Raw genomic sequence first — 13196 nt, 5'->3', positions numbered from 1 at the left:
CTTTCACATCTTTAGAGGTGATTTGTAACTTCTTCATTCACAGCATGGAGAGAGAAACAGGAATTCTGTGCTGTGAATAGCAGTCACTGTCCTCAACAGCTGCTGTATCAGAATCATGGAATGGTTTGGGTTGGAAGGGACCTCAAAGCCCACCCAGTCCCACCCCCTGCCATGGTCAGGGACACCTTCCACTAGCCCAGGTTGCTCCAAGCCCCATCCAGCCTGGCCTTGGACACTTCCAGGGATCCAGGGGCAACCCCAAATTCTCTGGACAACCTGTGCCAGGGCCTCACCACCCTCGTAGGCAACAATTTCTTCCCAATATCCCATTTTACCCTGCCCTCTGGCAGTGGGAAGCCATTCCCCCTTATCCTGTCACTCCAGGCCCTTGTAAATAGTCTGTTTCCTTCTTTCCTGTCGGCTCCTTCAGGTCCTGGAAGGCCATAATCAGGTCACCCCAAAGCTTCTCTTCTCCAGGCTGAACAATCCCAATTCTCCCAACCTTTCCTCATGGCAGAGGAACTCCATCCCTCCAATCAACATTTTGGAAGCAAAATAAATCCAAAGCATTAATGAGGAAATCAGAGTATTTGAAAGAATCAGGTGCAGGACATTCAGATTTCACATGAAGAGCAGCAGAATTGTAGGAACATCACAGAGTAAATAGCACAGTGAAGGATCATTACAGGAGAAATAATTTAATGCTACATTACAGTACACCTAATTTGACTACTGTAAACCTCCATCTGTGCCTCCTTTTAGCTATTTAACGAAAAACAAGCAAAAATTTGTGTATTGCTCTAGATGTTCCTATAGCTCCTGAAAACCTGAGTGCCACTGCAGTGTTTCATTCAAACATGACAAAAATGTAATTTCTGCACCAAAGTAGGAATGATCCTCATCAGTCCTACTGCAGCCACCAAAAAAACAGTATTTCTGCTTCTTATGACAAAGAAATCTTATCATATTTGTGTTCTGGCAAAAAAATCTCTTCTTAAACACAGTCAATTCCATGAATCCAGCCTTGTTCAGACATGATTGACACCTTTAGTGATTGAGGCCACACAAGTAATAGATGTAAATAGGAGCTTAATTCCATGGAAAAGTTGTCTATAAACAGTTTTTGATAAATCTAAAGTTTTCTAGAACAGTATCCAAGTGGCCTTGAGCTGATACTTCATAAGAACAGAAAATACAAACAGTGTTACTTTGCCTGGGTACCTTCTTATTTTTAAATGTTAATGGTATCACTTTTCCTAAGCCCATTTTCTGAACCATTTGTAGTTTTTGCACTGTGCAATGGTTACAGTTCCCCCAATTTAAATCTGAACTGCATGAAAAAAACACTGTCTTTTGTTGTTAAGCCTTAATTCTACCAGATTGTTAAATTACCCCACTTTATGCACAAAATATCCATCATGTTCCGTGTCAAATCAAGCATTACCACAGCACATTATGCTTCTGTACACAACAGCAGAAGTGTTTATCCTGAGTAGCAACCAATCCATTACCTGATTTTTTTCCCCTGTACAGTTTGTCAAGTCGCTCAAATTAAGTTTTACATAAAATGTGCAATTTTTGCACAGCAGACCAAACAACTTGGCTGAAACATGGGTTTAATTAGAGCACTGCAGCATCTCCTCTGTGTGTGTGCAAGGTTCTTTTAATGAAAAACAAACCATGGGAGGGACGGGACACCTGATCCAAGGGCTTGCAGCAACCAGAGATAGTGGAAAGCGTCCCTGCCCAAGGCAGGGAGCTGGATGATCTTTAAGGTCCCTTCCAACCCTTTGGAGACCTTCAGCACAGACTGGAATAAACCTTTCTAGAAGCTTATCCATCTGCATTTGAAGCAGTTTATATATATATAAACTATCCACAAATTCACGTGCAAATGTGTAACTACTTTTACCTAAGACAAAAATATTTCTTCTAAATATCAGAGTTTTGACACAAATACTTTTTAAATATCCAAACTTAAATTGACTGTAAGTTGAGTGACATGTGCCTGAGGTACAAGAAAATTGTTGTCTTCAGTAAAAGGATGAAAAGGGTTTAAGTTTTGGTGAAAAGTCTTTCAGTAAATGAATGGATGTCCAGAAGAGAAAAACAGAATGACCAATCCTTCACCTCCCATCTCTGAAGACAGTGAAGGTCTGGACAGTTCTCAAGTCTTAGAAAACAACCATTTAAAAGATTTATCTGAGCAGTGCTCCATAATTCCAAACTGGAGAGTGTTAAGGGGAAAGCTACAAAAACATATTAAGGGATTAGAGAGAAGGACCACAGAGCAAGATCTGCAGAGGTCAAAGCACTTAGTTTATCAAAGAGAGAGTGAAAGGGGCACTTTGATCACAGCTGGGGAAGCCAAAAAGGATAACAAAAACCTGCTGGAGCAAACCCTTCATCTAGGGAAGAACAGATATCAATTTCCAGGGGTTACAAGGGGAAAAGTGCCAGACTCACAGAGGAAAAAAGCAGCTGTTGAAGTAAAGGTGTGAATAATTAATGACTGAAGAAAATTACCAAAGGTTCTCATGGCTGCTCCACTGCCAGAGGTCTTTAACATAGGGCTGAGAGTTTCTCTGTGAGAAATGTTCCAGTTCAGCTGGAGTAACTTGGCTTGAATTAGGTCAGAGGAATCCCACAGACTTCAGTGAACTGTTCACCTTAAAAGGTTCCAACTTTGATGGACCTTAACAGAAGAAACCCCAAATTTATATTAATTTTTTCTCATATACCATTAGAAAGTACAAAGAAACACTCCAGGTAGAGAATATTTCCACAAAAAAAAATGTTATGGCTGAGGCTGACAGTGCAAAGAGGCAGCAAATTTTCCTGCTGCTGCCGCCACAGGAGTTGTATTCCTCCTCTTTGAACAAATTCAGGGAGAAGCACCTTGTGACAAATTTCTACCCCTCAAAAATCCATCTCTTCCCTTTGTAGGCCAGGGACCAGAACTCATCCAACCTAAGTAACAAAGATAATTACCATGTTCAAAAACACACAGGTAGTTAAATTCTGCTCCTCTTCCACCACCTGCCTCCTTGTCTTCTCCACCTCCCCAAAGCACCTCTGCAGCACAAACCTCCTGGCTGGGATCTCTCTCACTTTGCTGAGCCTTTCTCCTGATGGTGGCTACACAATTGGCCACCCCCAGCTCCATCCAACCCAGATTGTACTGCCCTTAATTGATTCATTAAGGCAGTCACTGCTGTCAGCTCGTGTGCTCAGTACAAAAAGCAGCAAATTATTCAAAACATGTTTTTTTTCCCTTCTGAGAAAATATATTAATCAAGAGCTGTTGACTATTTTGGGTTCTCATTGTCTGCATGGCATTTCTAAAATAAAAAGCAAGAACAAGCAACTTGTCATCAGTCAGTGACTTCTAAAATTTGTCAGTTAAACAACCAGTGGTGCTCCTGATTTATAGGAGAGAGGTTTTGGCCAAAAAGATGTTTCACCATGGGCAAATCTGTTTGATATCCAACAACTTGTCAGTTTTCTAAACCTCTGCCAAAGGCTATTATTGATGGTAGAAGGCAAAACCAGCACAGAGAAACCAAAATTTTTTACATTTAACACCAGAAAAATCACACCAGCCATAAAAAAATTGCTATCTAAGAGTGAAAAATGCATAGATATTAATTTGATCTAAATTTAAAAGCAGTTTTTGCCCAAAAAAGGATCTCATACACCACATCTTACCAGGTAGGTACAAAATTAGCACATAAAGTCATCATCTAGAATCATATGGACTTTTGTGACTCTTCACGGGTCTGAGATCAATACATATAAATAGATATAAATGTTTTTATGCTATACCCTGAATTTGGCAACCTCTACCTCTGTTGAGGCCTGGAGCCCACAGAGCAAAGCAGTGAAGTTGTGCCACAACACTTTAAACCAGAACAGTTGTGAATAATCCCCATTATATGAGCTCTGTGTTCCTGGCACCTGATGAACCACCAGCCAGGTCTCCAGCTGTGTGTCAGACTCCTTGTTTAAACCCCCAAAAGAGATTCAGCCACTCCCAGCAAGGTCTGAAGTGACATCTTGAAAATTAGCAAATTCAAGGAGTCGTGTGAGTGACTGTTGCCCCTCAAGAGGAAACATTAATTCTTTGCAGAATTAAGTCAATGTATTATTTATTACTTCCTATGGTTCTATTTGTGTTTTCTCCAAGTGGGATTCAGGGCAGGGAATGCTCCTAAAAGCCCACCAAGACACCGCAATTTGTTGTTTTACACAGCTCCTTTTACACCACCCTTTGATTAATCATGACAAGTTACCTCACTACAAAAGGTGACAGCCTTTGGTTCCTCAGGAAGCACTGGAATACAAATTTCCAATTAATCTTGCCCTTGCAGGTGGCAGAACCAGCTGCAGAGGAAGCAGAATGTTGTATCACCTCGGATAGATCCATGTGTAGGTCCTTGGGGCTCACCTGGATGTGTCAAGGAACAAGATTGTGGCAATGCCAAAGTCTCGGGCCATTCCATGCCTGGATGTCCCATGAAGGCTGTTCCTGCTGATCAGAAGAGCTGTGTGCATGATAACAGGACAGAGAGGGCTTGTCTGCTCTGATAAGGAACAAGTTTTTACACTGAGGGTGGTAAAACACTGGCACAGAGAAGCTGTGGCTGCCCCATCCTTGGAAATGTCCAAGGCCAGGTCAGACGAGGCTTGCAGCAACCTGGGATAGTGGAAGGTGTCCCTGCCCATGGCAGGGGCTGGAACAAGATAGGCTTTAAGATCCCTTCCCACACAAACCAGGCTGTGATTCCATGATCCTGCTCAGCTGTGGGGTTGGCAGAGGGCAGAGTGCCCATGGACACGGGGCAGGCTGGACACAGCCCATCCTGAATCACAGAGTCACAGCATATGCTGAGTCAGAAGGGACCCACAAGGATCATCCAGTCCGACCCTTAGCCCTGCACAGGACCATCCCCAAGAGTCACACCATGTGCCTGAGAGCATCATCCAAACACTCCTTGAGCTCTGGCAGCCTTGGGGCTGTGACCACTGCCCTGGGGAGCCTGTTCAGTGCCCAAACACCCTCTGGGGGAAGAACCTTTTTCTGAGATCCAACCTAACCCTGCCCTGACACAACTTGAGGCCATTTCCTGGGGTCCTGTCCCAGGTCCCCACAGAACAGAGATCAGTGCCTGCCCCTCCTCTGCCCCTCCTGAGGAAGTTGTATCTGCAGTGAGGTCTCCCCTCGGTCTCCTCTTCTCCAGCTGGACACACCAAGTGCCCTCAGCTGCTCCTCACACGGCTCCACATGGGCAGAGCTGCCCTTCCTGCTTTAAATGATGGTGTGTTTCCATTTTCCCAATTTTTGAGGCAATTTCCAGAGTTTGAGTGAGGGAGAGAAGAGTCAAGAGGATGAGCAGAAAAGCTTTGCAGTAGAGAGGGATGAAATGAAGGTTGAGGGAGGTGGCCCCAGGTGACAGATTGGCTGTCCCAGCACTGATGATAGTTTTTCTACAAATCATCGGAGTTCCTGCCCTGAAGACAGATTGTCCAATTTGTCTTTGTGGGAGCACCATGGAGACTCCAGGAGAAGAGGGAAGGTGGATGGGGCAGCCAGAAGTGGGACCAGCATGGGAAACGACAGCTCCACCTGGCTGGTACCTATGTTTGCCAAACAGTGCTGGCAAATTGGTGCTTTCTACCACTGAATTATCATCCCCTCACACCTAATGAGCTGATAATTTGAGGGAAATTAATTACAGCAAAACCAGGGCAATTCTAACAGATAATCCAATGGTGCTGCTGTTTGTGCTGGCTGGGAGGGACAGGCTGGCTGGTCACTCTGGTCCTGCCTACAGCAACATTCCTTTGCCTTTTAAGACAATTTCTTGGGGTTTAGAGTTATCTGTGAAGCAAACAGATCTAAACCCTATTAACTCTATCCCTGACACACGGTATATACACACATGGTTTATAAAAGATCCTGAAAGCTTCATCCCTTCCTGTCAAGTGTTCCCTCAAGAAGAGCTGTAAGTCATGTCATTATTATAAATGGAAATATCAAGCCTTAAAGGATATTTAACACTGTTCACATTGTTCAAAGGCAGAACAAAGCAGCAAAGCTTTGTTTAAACTTTATTCCCCAATATAATCCAAAAAAACCCCCACATTACCACTGGGACCAGGATATTGTTATGGAACAGCAACACCACAAGAGCCAAAGGTAGATTTACCCCCATACCCAGTTTTTAGCACTAAACAGTTAGGGAAGGAAGTTAGAACAGGGGAAATTAGCACAGAGGGAATTCTTCAGCATCCTAAATTTTGCAGCATAGTGGTTCTTTAATTGTCACATAACTGTATTTTCTTTGCCATTTAAAAACTGTAATCCTTTGGGTGAGCAATGGATTAAGTTTTCCCTTCTTGCACAGGATCAGCAATTAATTAGCAGGTTCGCAGTCACCACGGCCCTTTCTTGGAATAATTAAAAAAAAAGGTCTAATAGCACTTTAGGTATTAGAGCTTAAGATGTTTTACTTGGGGAAAACAGTTGAAATTTGATTTAAATAGTGAAAATTAGGCAGGTTCTGAAAAGAGGAGATTTCCTATAAGCCTTTGAAACAGTAAAGAAGAATTAGACAGTATGATTTATGTGGACATTCAAACCTCTTTTACAGAACATTATGAGAAAGCACCATAAAACAAAGTTTCGGAGGGTAAAATGAAGCTGTGCTGGGGTTGGAATCCAGTTAAGACAAAAAAATGAGTAGGAGTGAAGAGCTGACATTCAACATGAAAATAGAGCTGTTTTCCAGAGCAGGTACTTGCATTTAATACACGATTGGTTTGGGAAACCACTTTAGGGATAAATGCATGTCTAAGCAGAGGTAATACATCTATTTGCCTTGTCAGATCCACATGTCAGACATGAACTTTCTCTGCTCCTGTTTGATGAAGACAGGTCTTTCACCTTTATGACCACTGAAAGAGAGAAGGAAGCTTATTTTTCTGAAGTTTTCCAACCAAAAACTCCCAACAAACTAGACCATGGCACAGATTCATGTGTTAATTCCAAGCCTAAGCAGAAAGGCCACATTGAAATAGTCCAGCTCTTAGATATTAGGAACAAATCCTTCCCTGTGAGGGTGGGGAGGCTCTGGCACAGGTTGCCCACAGAAGCTGTGGCTGCCCCATCCCTGGAAGTGTTCCAGGCCAGGTTGGACGGGGCTTGGAGCAACCTGGGATAGAGGAAGGTGTCCCTGCCCGTGGAAAGGGGTTGAACTGGATGATCTTGAAGGTCCTTTCCAACCCAAACCATTCCATGATTCTCAGTTGTTACCAAGATTCCAGACCTCCTAAGATTTGTCTTCCCAGGAGCAGCATATGAGACTGATTTGCTGTAATGATGCTTTTAGGCTGTGATAAATAAACCAGATTTAAAGTAGATGTTCGACCTCCAGAAAAAAAAACACCAAAGTTGGTTGAGGGAAGTGACATCAGTGGCACAGGAGGAGGCAACCTGCACCTTGAGTTAGGAATGGGCAAAGGGCCATCACAATCTGTTTTTCCCATGTATTTGAGAGAACTTTGGGGCTATTAGAGATTATTAAACTATAATATTAATGATAGTAATGAGGAGAGAAAAAAAAAGGCTTTTTAAAGGACGTAGAAAGTCCAGTAATTAATACCTGAATCCCACCAACGCAGTCAAACTCATGACAATCTGCATCACTTTTACCTCCTCCTGCCCTTCTCCTCAAATCTTTAAGCAGGGAAAATGTAGGTCTTAGAAGGTTTTTAGATATGATTTGATAGAAGCAGCCCTGGAGACGTGTGACAGCAGTCAGTTCTGTCAGGTGTCCAAGAGGAGCAGCTCTGCCAGCGCTGCCTCGTGAATCGATGCCACGTTCGGTGCTGAGAAAGGCCCTTGTCCTGCAGCCATAACTCATCAGATAACATCCTCTGGTAGGAACAAAATGAAATTTAGGCCTGGAAGGCACATTTGAAACCTCGCCCTTCAACAGGGCAAAGATTACCTGTGCAGAAGTATTATCTGAAGCAGGAAATTAGTGTACTCCCTGTTCTGCTGAGGGGTAATATTTCAAATAATAGCAAGATCCTGAATGAGGCCTTTTTTTCTGAGTGAACATTGGAATTTTCTCCTGTTACGGACTCACTATCACAACCCAGCTTCACCGCACCAGACATACATTTATCCAACCATATGAAAAACCAATAGGTGTCATAGGAATGACTTTTCGTGAGTGCCATGGGAAAATAAATAAAACAAAACACATGTCACACAGGTAGCTCAGACTTTATATTGCAACAGGTCATTTCTGTCTGGTTTTGCAGCTGCTGCATTTTCTGCTGTATTTGTGTCTTTCTGAGACCTGCCTTTTACAGCAGAAACTGTCCAAAGGAACCCTCTCCAGGAATTATTGGGTGCATGAATACGTCTTAGAGCCCCAGGTTTCATCCAGAACAAGTTTTTCTTTATATATGTATATTTTTTAAAATCCTAATGTCTAGGACTTAGCAGAAATAGTCCTGAAAACTCTTTGAATCCTTCCTGAGCTTTTCTTCCCATGTATCTCATCATAGTTTTAGGCTTTGAACATGCTCAAGGTTTGGCACTTAAGGAGCAGCTACATGGAAAACCTATTCCAGCCATCTGACACTTCTGTGGAGCATTTTGTCATCCTCTTTCCTCCCTTCCTCTCCATCAGAGCCACCAGCTGATCTCAGTTCACCTTGGAGATCCCTCCAGTCCAGCCACGCCTTGTGGGGTTTGCCCAAACCAACACACTCACCTAACCCTGGATTCTCAAGATTCCCAAGGATAACTTCTGATTTCAAAAGCCTGAAAAGAAAACAGAACAGGAATGATGGTGTTCTGAGAACCAGGAGACCTGCACTGAGCCAGGGCTGCCCCATTCCTGGAAGAGGTCAATGCCAGGTTGGACGGGGCTTGGAGTGACCTGGGACAGTGGAAGGTGCCCCTGCCGATGGCTGGATGGGCTTTAAGGTCCCTTCCAACCCAAGCCAGTCTGGGATTCTGTGATAACTGGTTTCAGCAAGTTATGGGCTTTAAAGCAATGAATTCTCAGAGAGAAACGTGTTGTACAAGAAAGTTCTCAAGACAGAGAGTTTTGCAGGGCACAAATTCATAATCCATTCAGAATTTGCTCCAGCCACAGGCACTGGAATCCAAGAGTGGATCTGGGCTAGAAAAATGGAAGAGCCAAGAAAGCTTGGCCTGTTGGGCATTCACATCCCCTCTGCAGTGTTTGTGCTATTGCCTGGCAAATCCCTTGGAAGTCACAGGAGCCACAGTCCCTCCAGCCCAGCCTGGCACTTGTTTGCTCATCAGGAGGAGGTGACAGCACCACACACACACAAAAAGCCAAAAACCCCTCACTTATCCAAGGATTGTCAGTGGTGACATCAAGGAGTCAACACCCACAGCATAGTTTACAGCCAGTCCTAGAGCCAGCTCTGGAGTGCCAAGAATTGCCAGGATTCCCTGATATTTTCATCCCAGACTCTCCAGATCAATACACTTTAGTACGAAAAGGGCCTCCCCTCTCCCATCAATCCCCCAAAACATAACCAGCCTATTTCATGGGAAAACTCAGCTAAGCAAGGATCTAATGAGCCCATTTTCCACTTCCATTAACAATGCAAGTTCAGTTTGCAGCATCTAAAATGGTAAAAATCACAATAATAATATAGGAAGCAACAGAAATGACATTTTAAAAGATTTGATTGATGCTAAAGCCCACAGGAAAAAAAACACAGGGCTTCAGAAGAGGTAGGAATACTACTCACTGAAATAAAGACCTTGAGACTGAAAGGTCTTAATCCTGGGAAATAAAAAGGAGGGGAAAAAAGAAAATAAAAAGATGAAAATGATTTCTTGGACTTTTGTTCCTACAGAACAAAAATAACTCAACCCAACAACAAAAAAATAAATGTAATGCTATTGAGGCTGCGGTTTCAAAGTCCTAAAAGCCATAATGCATTCTGGCTAGAAAACAAATTTTCTCCCCAGTATTACAGGATTTAAGAGCATCAGATTTTGTCACTGGATTTAACATGATGAATCAGGTAAATTGGAGGCTGAATCATCATTATATCCCCAGGCATCTGCAGTGAAATAGGAAGGAAAGGAAAATAAGAAATTAGAGAAGCACCTAAAGAATGTTCAGGAAATCACAGGAAGACACAATGTGAAGTGAAAATCACACCATTTTTTTAGGGACAGGGGATTTGGGAAGCTAAAAAGAGGTACAAGAGAGGGGTTTCTGAGCCTCCCCCAGAGCTGAGGCTAAAACTCAAACACCACAAATCAACCCAAGAAAAACAGGAAGAACAGGAAGAATCTTTGTGTAAGTGATTAGATGGATGTTAGAAACTGAAATCTCCTGAAATTATGAAGAATGAATCTGAAATAACTCCACCAGCAGCTGGACCAATAACCATGTCCCCAAGTGCCACATCTACATGTATTCTAAACCCCTTCAGGGATGGGGACTCCACCCCTGCCCTGGGCAGCTGTGCCACGGTTGGACAACCCTTTCCATGAAGGAATTGTCCCTGCTATCCAACCTGAACTGCCCCTGACACAGCTTGGGGCCATTTCCTCTCATCCTGTCCCTTGTTCCCTGGGAGCAGAGCCTGAACCTCCCTGGCTCCCCCCTCCTGTCAGGGAGTTGCAGAGAGTGAGAAGGTCCCCCCTGAGCCTCCTTTTCTCCAGGCTGAGGCCCCCCAGCTCCCTCAGCTGCTCCTGGTGCTCCAGACCCTTCCCCAGCTCCATTCCCTTCCCTGGGTACACAAAGCACCCAAAACTTGGAAGTGCCAGATGGCAGCAAGGTCCCAGGTAGATCCTGTTTTAGCTCTGACTCACTTCAAAAGTGCCTTGATATTTACTTGACAGTCATTTCAACTTCTTGCCTTTGGAATTTGTCATCTACATTTTAGATTTGAATGTCCTCTATCCATCCAAAGTCTTGTGCAGGGAATAGCACAGAAGAGACTTCCAGAGACTCTCTGTGGGGAGAACTCCAAGGGTTCCTTGCATGCACCTGCAGCCACAGTTACCTGGTCCTGTCCCCAGGGAGAACACAGAGCATCAGCTTCAAAGGTGCCAGTCCCCAATTCCAGAGATCTAAAAGCCAAAGCACAGCTACTCTGAAACTTAAAACAAGGGAAATGTAGCTCTGTGAATTTACATAACAGAGAAAGAGTGGGAAGAAAACTTGCTCAGATCTTGTCTGTGTCAAAACGGAGTTCAGTGAGACAGTGAAGATGTGATCTGAGACTGTGATTTGGAAAGGAGAAAAACAGGCTGGAACTTGAGCAGAGCTCCCTCAGTTTGGGCACCCAACCACCACAATATAGGAAAGATATGAAGCCATCAGAGAGTGTACAAAAGACAGTAATGAAGATGGGGAAGGGCCTTGATTTGAAGCCGTGTGAGGACACTGAGGGCACTTGGTGTGTTGAGCTGGAGGAGACTGAGGGGAGACCTCACTGCAGTTCCAGCTTCCTCGGGCGGGGCAGAGGAGGGGCAGGCACTGATCTCCGCTCTGTGGGGACCAGGGACAGGACCCCAGGAAATGGCCTGAAGTCGTGTCAGGGGAGGTTTAGGTTGGATCCCAGAAAAAGGTTCTTCCCCCAGAGGGTGGCTGGGCACTGAACAGGCTCCCCAGGGCAGTGGGCACAGCCCCAAGGCTGCCAGAGCTCAAGGAGTGTTTGGATGATGCTCTCAGGCACATGGTGTGACTCTTGGGGATGGTCCTGTGCAGGGCTAAGGGTTGGACTGGATGATCCTTGTGGGTCCCTTCTGACTCAGCATATTCTGTAATTCTGTGACAGAGAGGGGACATGTCCTCAGCACCCAGGGTAACACTGCACATGTTCATGGCCAAGCAGCAAAACCACCAAAGTACTTCGGTTTAAAACTTCTCCTGAGCAGCTTTTCAACCTTCAACCAAACATCAGCTCATTAGCAATAGGTCAAAGCCACATGGTATTTAACTCTGGATTAAATATCACTCTCATTCTCAGTGGGGAGCCAGGACATTAACATATGTCTTGTCATGTATTTCCCCCTCCTGTTACATCCAGTGAATTATGCCTCTTTCCAAAGTCTTTCCTGTGATCTTATGGGAAAAGAAAACCCATGTCAGCAGGGAGAGGATGAGCCTCAGGAGAGAGATAGCAGCAGGGAAAAACAGTTCTTCCCTCTTCCCAAAGCTGTGCCCACTGTGAGGTTGCAGAGAAACCAAGGCAAGGATTTTCTCTTGGTTCAACATACCTTTAGCTTTCCTAAAGATTTCACTGATTGCAAGACTTCATTACCATTAATTAATACAGGCTGAAAACCACAGGTTGTTTCATCCAGACTGGTGTTCCTCACAGACTCACAAAACATCTAATAGAATCACAAATCCCAGAATGGCTGGGGTTTGAAGGGGCCTCAAAGCTCCCCCAGTCCCACCCCCTGCCATGGGCAGGGACATCTTCTGCTGTCTCAAGGTTGCTCCAAGCCCAGTCTAACCTGGCCTTGGACACTTCCAGGGCAGCCACAGCTTTTCTGGGCAACCTGTGCCAGGGCCTCCCCACCCTCACAGGGAACAATTCCTTCCCAGTATCCCATCTAACCCTGCCCTCTGGCACTGGGAAGCCATTCCCCCTTGTCCTGTCACTCCAGGCCCTTGTAAATAGTCTCACTCCATCTTTTCTGTCGGCTCCTTCAGGCATTGTAAGGGCACAATTAGGTCACCCCAAAGCTTCTCTTCTCCAGCCTGATCAATCCCAACTCTCTCAGCCTTTCCTCACAGCAGAGCTGTTCCATCCCTCTGATCATCTTGGTGTCTCCTCTGGACTTACTCCAGCAGCTCCATGACCTCCATGAGCCTGAGGCAGCTCTGCAGGTGGGGTCTCACCTGAGGGGACAGAGAGGCAGAATCCTCCCTCCCCTGCTGCCTAGGCTGTGGGATCAGCCCATAAAACATGATAATGACATATGGATATCACGACAGTGAAAACAAAATGCCTGTAGGCATTTCCACTTCTAACTGGTAAAACGAAATACCTAAATTTCCCAGTTTCTCATCTTTGCCACTTCTTTTTCCAGTTTGCAATAAATATCCTTCAGCTGGTGACAGGATATTCCAAAGCCTTTAAAACAAAACTAAGTGTTCGAACATTCC

This window comes from Manacus candei, unplaced genomic scaffold (genome assembly GCF_025592945.1).
Source record: "Manacus candei isolate 608988 ecotype Guabito, Panama unplaced genomic scaffold, ASM2559294v1 h1tg000050l, whole genome shotgun sequence".
Classification (NCBI taxonomy): Eukaryota; Metazoa; Chordata; class Aves; order Passeriformes; family Pipridae; genus Manacus; species Manacus candei.
This window is presented reverse-complemented; position numbering follows the sequence as displayed.